This window comes from Lethenteron reissneri, chromosome 2, assembly GCF_015708825.2.
Source record: "Lethenteron reissneri isolate LAM-NWPU_2019-01 chromosome 2, ASM1570882v1, whole genome shotgun sequence".
NCBI lineage: Eukaryota > Metazoa > Chordata > Hyperoartia > Petromyzontiformes > Petromyzontidae > Lethenteron > Lethenteron reissneri.
This window is the reverse complement of record NC_083780.1, coordinates 13,678,378-13,686,307: the sequence shown is the minus strand read 5'-3', so window position 1 is coordinate 13,686,307 and position 7,930 is coordinate 13,678,378. Positions and strand designations below refer to the sequence as shown.

At 53.3% G+C, this 7,930-nt stretch overlaps 1 pseudogene; it reads left to right on the top strand.

Moving 5' to 3' along the window:
- The first annotated feature begins 428 nt into the window (after positions 1-428).
- The window catches only part of LOC133341877 (UBX domain-containing protein 7-like), a 25,231-nt pseudogene continuing 17,729 nt past the window's right edge, over positions 429-7,930 (top strand).

Genomic DNA, 7,930 nt, shown 5'->3' with positions numbered 1-7,930 from the left:
ATCACTTGTGTCCACACGCACCTGTATGGTGAGGCTCAAGCTCGCAAAGATTCTGATCGTTTTGTCGGGTGGGGGCCTTCCAAACTCACCCCTGAAGATCTTCCTAATTATTTAAACTCCTAATTCTAATTATTCCCTTAATTGGGCAAATGAAACCAAGGGTTCACTTACTTTTTCACACACCCGGAACCTTCATTTCTCATTATTAATTTAATTCGTACATGATTTTGTTTCAAAATACATGCAATTGCTTCATTTAAACCCTATTGGATATTTAAGAAAATACCAGTTTTGATTCAAGAAGACTATCATGGCGGAACTATGGAATTCCATAATTATCATTGGGGTTCAGAAACAGTTTTCTCGGCACTGTTGTAGTGTGCCGGCTGTCACGCTGCGCCCTGCACGTAGCGACATCTGATGGCGAGATGGAGATGGAGGCCGCGGATTTGCCGCAAGTCGCCGGTGAAGTCTGGAAGGCCCTGGAGGTGTGGCGTGAGTCTGTTTTTGTGTTGAAGGCCACGTGCAATCTGTGTCCGGCGTGCAGTTCATTTCCCACGAAAGTGCTTTCGCTTACTTCGTACGTACGTGTGTACGTTGAGCTTCTTTCGCACCATACCATTGCACAGCCAACCTTGCTCATCGCAGGTGCGGTGGACGGGGGGTAGTGGGGGGGCAAGGGCGACAAACCAAACACAAATATTCACTTTAGTTCGAAGTCGCAATGTTGGGTCACTTTAAAAGCGTCGACTGTTTATTTCGAATTTTTTTTTACCAAACCAAACACAAGAGAGACGCTCGCCTGTTGCCCGTCTCGACAACGCCGACCAGTCGCGAGGCTTGCGCCTTGCATCGACGAAATCACATCTGGTGACCCCCCCCCCCCCCCTGGCAACATTATATTTCACCAGCCTTTGCGTGACAGGTGCGGTGATTAACACCATTGGTACCTCATTTGCCAGTAAAAAATATGATAATTGGGTTTTTACTCTGTTATCTGGCAACAAAACTGACACCTTTTTTGCAGGTATTGTGGTCTATGCAAACATGACTCCTCGTCAAAAAAGGTGTCAGTTTTGTTGCCTGATAAAAGGGTGAAAAAAACAATTATCAGGTGCGGTGATGTTCCTGATAACGTTGCTGGGCACATGCAGTAGGATGGAGAACAACAGGAACATTGAAAACATCGTCGTTGTTGTTGTTGCTCGGGGGAAATATGTGAAGGAGCCGAACAGAGAGGAAGGCCTAATCACAGAATGGCTTGATGGCAGCCTGCGAGATTGATGCCAGGATGATGCGCGCATGCTTGAGCGTACTGGCACCAAGGCAGAGGAAAGTGGAAACAATTGATTAAATGTGCAGTGGACACCTTCGGGCGATCTGCCCATGCGTCGTGATGATGATGAATGCTGCTGGAACATATTATTGATCTGGAAAGCCACATCGGCCGATGGCGTATTATTATTATTCATACGTCGAGTCGTAGACCAGAGGGGGGGGGGCGCTTGGTGGGCGTGCAGGGACCGCGGTGAGCGAGCGAGAGGAGCGCCACAGATTCGTCGTTCGTGGGATCGCTGGATACCAATGACCCCGTGTGTGTGTTCGGCGTGCGTCAAACTGTTCCGCTTTTTTATGTTGCCAGCTAAGGCTCATTGAGGTGTGTAGCTCATTTTCAGAAGCGACTTGGCCACAAATGACGGCTCGACGAAGTGGCTTATGATGTGGATTCTTGTTTCTGTACAGCAGCCAAATACTCTAACGCACGTTCACTCTCAATGTGAGGGGTAAAACCAGGCGGACCCGGAGACAAATCCACACCACCACGGGGAGAGAGAGAGGCCGCAAACTCCAAATCTACAGCACGCGCCCGGGTCGGGATAGAACCCGCGACCTCCTGTAGACCAGGCGAGGTAGTCAACATCTCACCATCGTGGAGAGTTAGCTGCAAAGCCTGCCTCAATCGTTCGCTCTTGACGATGTCCGTCGCTTTGACATTTCAGACCTCTATGAAAGTAACGAAACAAAAACCAAAATCGGAAGTCCCTTGCCACTTCGTGGCAAGTGGCGGCGTCACCGTGCCGATGCGAAGTCTCCTCCGGTAGTCGGTGCGTGCACGAGGGTGCAGTGACTCGGCTAGCCGGTTGGCGTCAGCAAGACACTGACCGGGCTGCAATCGGGGAGAGCCGGGAGACGAGAGACCACGGCCACACGCGGCTTTGCCACAAATCGGCTGTGGACTGCTAAGTGGTGCGGGGGGGGGGGCGATCGCAGTCCGCTAATCGGCGCGGCACCCGCACCCCCCCATCAGTCGGGATTGGGTCTTTCACGAGATGAGCTCCGTGCATCGTGAAACTCGCCGACTTAAGCTGCCCCCCCCCCCCCAGTTTTGTGAAACGCGACTCGGGGAATGCCCCCCCCCCCCTGGTTCTCGATTCCCTGGCCGTCGTTTCGCGGCGGCAGCTTCTGCGCGCCGTGCTGCTGCTTGCTGTGAGCGGCGTGTTCGGGACGACTTTTGGAAGTTCCGGCACCACGACTTTTTTTTTTTTGAAACTCCGCCGGGATTATTTTGTCGCGAGTTTTCCCCCCTTCCCACACCCTCACTGCCCTGTACAGTTTTACTGTTTACTGCTGGTTTTGTTTTCGCTCTCGCTCTGGTTTGTCCGATCTCGTTTCTGGAATTTGAAGCGAGCTAAATAAAACAAAGTGAATACGCAACGCACGGAGTTGCTGCTGCTTGCTGCTTGCGACCGCTGCCGTGCTCTTCAATGGGTTGCGGTAACCGGTTGCCTTTCCAGGATCAGAATCTTTATTTTAAACTGCAGGAGGAATCCGATGAGCTAAAAAAAATCTTCACGGATGGTGCCGTATGGGACGGGGTCAGCAAGTTACAACAAACGATCGATACGAAAAACCCGATCGGAGTGCAAAAACAGGGTAAGAAAGTCGCTAATCATCGATAAAAAACGAAATCCATTCCAGAGGTCACCAGTTCAGTTCGATTTTCCTCGCGCGGCGGTTGAGCCCCCCCCCCGCGTTGTGTCCACACAGCGGCACGCATGGGTCCAGCAGAGGTCAAGAGTCCATCGGTAGGTGTGCCCGTGGTGGGGTCAAGTGTGGTTGCCCCCCCCCCCTCCCAGCTCTTCCTAGAAGCCGGCCTCGCCAGCGTGGAGGGAGTGAGGGTGGATCAGTGGCCACGGAACGCGCCCGAGAGAGGAGCGATGGATTGCGGAGATGGGACCGATGACATCGGTTTGTGTCAGCAGGTTGATGATTAACGTCGCACTCATTGAGGAAGGTCACGGGTGGGGGGGGGCCTTCATCCAGCAGTGGATTGACCATGGCTGATGATGATGTTTACCTTTTACAAATGCATGCAAAACATAATTGTGAATGTGTTACTGAATATCCACTCATGGCTAAATCTTCATATTCCAATGTTAAGACTCCACCTGTGAACACTGTTAAAACTCATGGTGCAGTAGGAGTATTCTTGTTACCGTGTGGTGGTGTTTCGTGCATTCAGCCTCTGGTGCCTCTGCTACGAAGAAGGACCATTGCACCAAACGTCGGCTATGGGGGGAAGTGTTTTTGAGTTGAAGAGAATAATCCACGATAATTGTTTTTTTTACCCTTTTATCTGGCAACAAAACTGACACCTTTTTTTACAAGGAGTCATGTTTGCATAGACCACAATACCTGCAGTCGGAATGCAAACCAAAAACATAACTTTGATAATGTATGCACGGTCCTTGAAATTGATTGGTCCACACCCGAGTGCGCCTTTTGGCGTCATCTGGTCCAACACCAGGGTGAGACTAGGCTCTAAAGAAAGCTGTCTCTGGTGTGGACCAATCAACTTCAAGGACAGTGCAAACATCAGAGTTATGTTTTTTGTTTGCATTCCTACTGCAGGTATTGTGGTCTAGGCAAACTTGACTCCTTGTAAAAAAAAAAGGTCTCAGTTTTGTTGCCAGATAAAAGGGTAAAAAACCTATTATCATATTTTGCTACTGGCAAATGAGGTTCCAATGGTGTAAGAGAATAATCCACGTGTGTTGATTGACGGCGATTTCGCGAATGGCCGGGCGTGGAGGTGGGAAAGTGAAACTTTTGTTTTACTCGGCAGGACCCACTGAGCTACACAGCTCATTTTCATAAGCGACCCGACCACAAATACTCACTCACCGAAGTGGATTATCACGTGGAAATTCATAGTCGCCAAGTACGCGAGATGTTAATTCTAAATGTGGAGGAGGAGGGGAATCAGAGGACCCGGACAACATTCCACGCGACCACGGGGACGGTGAGAGAGACGTGCAAACTCCAAATACACAGCAGGCGTCTGGGTAGCGGATCGAGCCCACGACGTCCTGTACACCAGGCGAGGGAGTTAACATCTCGGCACCGCGGCGGTTGGGTAGACGGGCAGGTGGGTAGGTGAATAGGTGGGTAGGTGAATCGGTGGGTAGGTGAATAGGTGGGCAGGTGGGTAGGTGAATCGGTGGGTAGGTGAATAGGTGGGCAGGTGGGTAAATGAATAGGTGGGTAGGTGAATCGGTGGGTAGGTGAATAGGTGGGCAGGTGGGTAGGTGAATCGGTGGGTAGGTGAATAGGTGGGCAGGTGGGTAAATGAATAGGTGGGTAGGTGAATCGGTGGGCAGGTGGGTAGGTGAATCGGTGGGCAGGTGGATAGGTGGGCAGGTGGGTAGGTGAATCGGTGGGTAGGTGAATCGGTGGGCAGGTGGGTAGGTGGGAAGGTGGGTAGGTGAATAGGTAGGCAGGTGAATTGGTGGGAAGGTGAATAGGTGGGCAGGTGGGTAAATGAATAGTTGGGTAGGTGAATAGGTGGGCAGGTGAATAGGTGGGCAGGTGGGCAGATGAATATGCGAGCCAGGTGGGCATGCGGCCAGGCAGGTGCAGATGTGAACATTCTGTCTCTGCTGGCTGTCGTGTTCCCCACCGCTAATCTCGTCAGCAGGAGATTATCTCCCTCCCTCTCTCCCCCGCGCCGCCCTCCCCGCCCGCCCGCCCGCCCGCCCGCCCGCCCGCCCGGGTTGAGCCGCAGTGGCGGCACTTGAGTTGATTGGAGCCTCTCAGGGGCTCTAATCTCGGGGCGCGGGGCGCAAGGACGCGACGGTGAAAGCCGAAATATAAATACCGCGGACGCACCGTGAGCCGCCGGCCACGCCCGGCCGGGCGGTTTTACTCCGGCAAGGATTGACAAGCCCCCCCTCTCCTCTCTCTCTACCCCAGCCCAAAGACGGTCACCCACGGACTGCAGTACCCCCCCCCCTCTCACCGCACCCCCCCCCCCTCTCACCGCACCCCCCCCCCCCTCTCACCGCACCCCCCCCCCTCTCACCGCACCCCCCCCCCCTCTCACCGCACCCCCCCCCCCCTCTCACCGCACCCCCCTCACCGCACCCCCCCCCTCTCACCGCATCCCCCCTCTCACCGCACCCCACCTCTCCCACCGCACCCCCTTGAGCGGAGGATTGTGGACCCCCCCTCCTCCTCCCTCTAGCCCCACTAATGAAGACTTCAGAGCCTCTCTTGTAAATACATGTTTGTCAAGCTCTGGCCGCTGCTGCCGCTGCTGCCGCTGCTGCGTTATTATATTTAGCCGAAGAATGTTGCTGCGGCAACGGTGGCCTGCACTGCGCACGTGGGCCGTGTGGCCGTGGTGCATGTACACTGGCGCGTGTGCACGTGATGCGTGTGCACGTGATGCGTGTGCGCACGTGGTATGTGTACACGTGAGCCGTGTGCACGTGGTGCGTGTGTGCACGTGGTGCGTGCGCACAGGGGCCGTACACACGTGGTGCGTGCGCACGTGGTGTGTGTAATACGGGGACACGAGAGCCAGAGCGGAATTCACGATGGGCAACAGCGGATTACTCAGTAATGTTTCACGTTCGTCTAAAGTTTGTTTAGCATCGACTGCGTCGTGCCCCCCCCCACCCCCCTTTAAACAAGGTCACTTGGCAGAGTTGTTAATCTGGAGACGTGGCGGTGTGTGGACTCAATGGGGAGCGGTGGCGCAACGGTTGGCCCACTGGAAAGACAAAGGCGTCCGGGCGTAGCGTTGGCCACCCAACCCCTTCGTGTGCCGTGCCGGCCTTAATAGGTACTCGCTAACAGCACTTGCCCCAACAGTCTGTTAAGGCTATACGGGGGGGGGGGGGGTTGCTTGGTTTTTCAGAGATGTATGTTCCATGTGTTTGGCACGTGTCCCAGCCAGCCCGTGTCGGCCGGTCGTGGGATGCACGAATCTTCGTTTAAAAGTCTGGACTCTTGCCACGGAGAGAGATTACATAACTTGTATTATTTTATCTTTCCAGGTTACGCCCACTGAGCTATATAGCGATTTTTATTACGCGACCTGGCTATCGCAAATGGCAGCTCAACGAAGTGACTTATCCACGTGGAGATTTATCGCGGCCAAATGAACGTGAAGGGGGGAAACCGGAGGACCCGGAGAAAAATCCACGCGACCACAGAGAGAGAGAGACACGCAAACTCTAAATCTAGAGCGGGCGTCAAGGTCGGGATCGAAACCCACGACCTCCTGTATATCAGGCCGAGGTAGTTCACATCTCCTAGCCACCGTGGCGCCCAATTCCTTCTCTCGTATAACATTAATCAGCAGCGAGTGCTGCGCTCTTCCATACAACGCACGCGGAACTGTGACCTGGGAAATCCGTTGGCCAGTTTGCGGGCGATTATTGCCGCTGCAGCTGCAGCTGCCGTGAACCCAGCAGAGTGGCACGCGGTGTCGTTTCTCGGACCCGTGAAAGACGTCACGGTGTCTTTAACGTCCACGATGGGGTGAAGCAGTCGGTGCGTGAGCGACGTGTCGTTATAAATTCCACCCGCAGGATTAACCAGGGCTGCCGCTGTATATCGAACCCGCTGTAGGCCGCGTCACCGCCCTAGCTTGGTCGGCGATGGTTCAGGCGCAGCCGTGCAATTGCTCGCCCACGCCACTGCTGGCGAAGAAGCCGCCTCCACTAGAGGGAGCCCTGTAGCTACATGGTATTTGGCCTACTCTTTTCCAACCGCTGGCCAGATATCTCTGAAGATGCAGAAGTCCCACACTCTGTAGTAATAGGGTTTTACCCTTTCAACTGGTACAAAAACTGACACCTTTATACAAGGCATCATGTTTGCAATAACCACAACATAAGCAGTCAAACATGCAAACAAAAAGAAACAACTCTGATAATCATAATGATATTTTGTTTGCATTTTGACTGCTTGTGTTGTGGTTATTGCAAACATGATGCCTTGTATAAATGTGTCAGTTTTTGTACCAGTGGAAAGGGTAAAAACCTATCTATATTTTGCCACTGGTAAAGGAGGTGTCTCAGTGCAAATGCTTCCCCACACTCTGCTCTACCCCACCACCCGCGCCCGATACTCGGCGAGTACGAAGCGTGCAGGTGTTTGTTACCCATCACTCACAGCGCTGGGTGGGCAGAGGCGATCGGGGGTTCGAGAAACTCGCACCACGGATGCCACGGTGGCTAAGAGATGTTAACTCCCTCGCCTGGTATGCAGGAGGTCGTGGGTTCGAACCCGACCCTGATGCCCGCTGCGTATTTGGAGTTTGCGGTGTCTCTTTCCCCGTGGTCGCGTGTATTTTTCTCCGAGTCCTCCTGTTTTTTCCCTCCACATTTAGAATCAACGTCACGCGTTTTAGAGCATTTGGCTGCTGTGCATTTCCGCGCGATGAGCCACTTCGTTGAGCTATCATTTGGGATGGCCAGGTCGCTTCTGAAAAAAAGAACTTCGTAAAATAATAAAACCAGGTGTAATAGTAATCACCATGCCAGAAGATCGAACCGGCGAGATTTTGATATTGCAAGTCCAGTTCGCGCGCCCCAATCATTCCATCACAGCGACATTATCCACGCGACTCTCGGGTTAC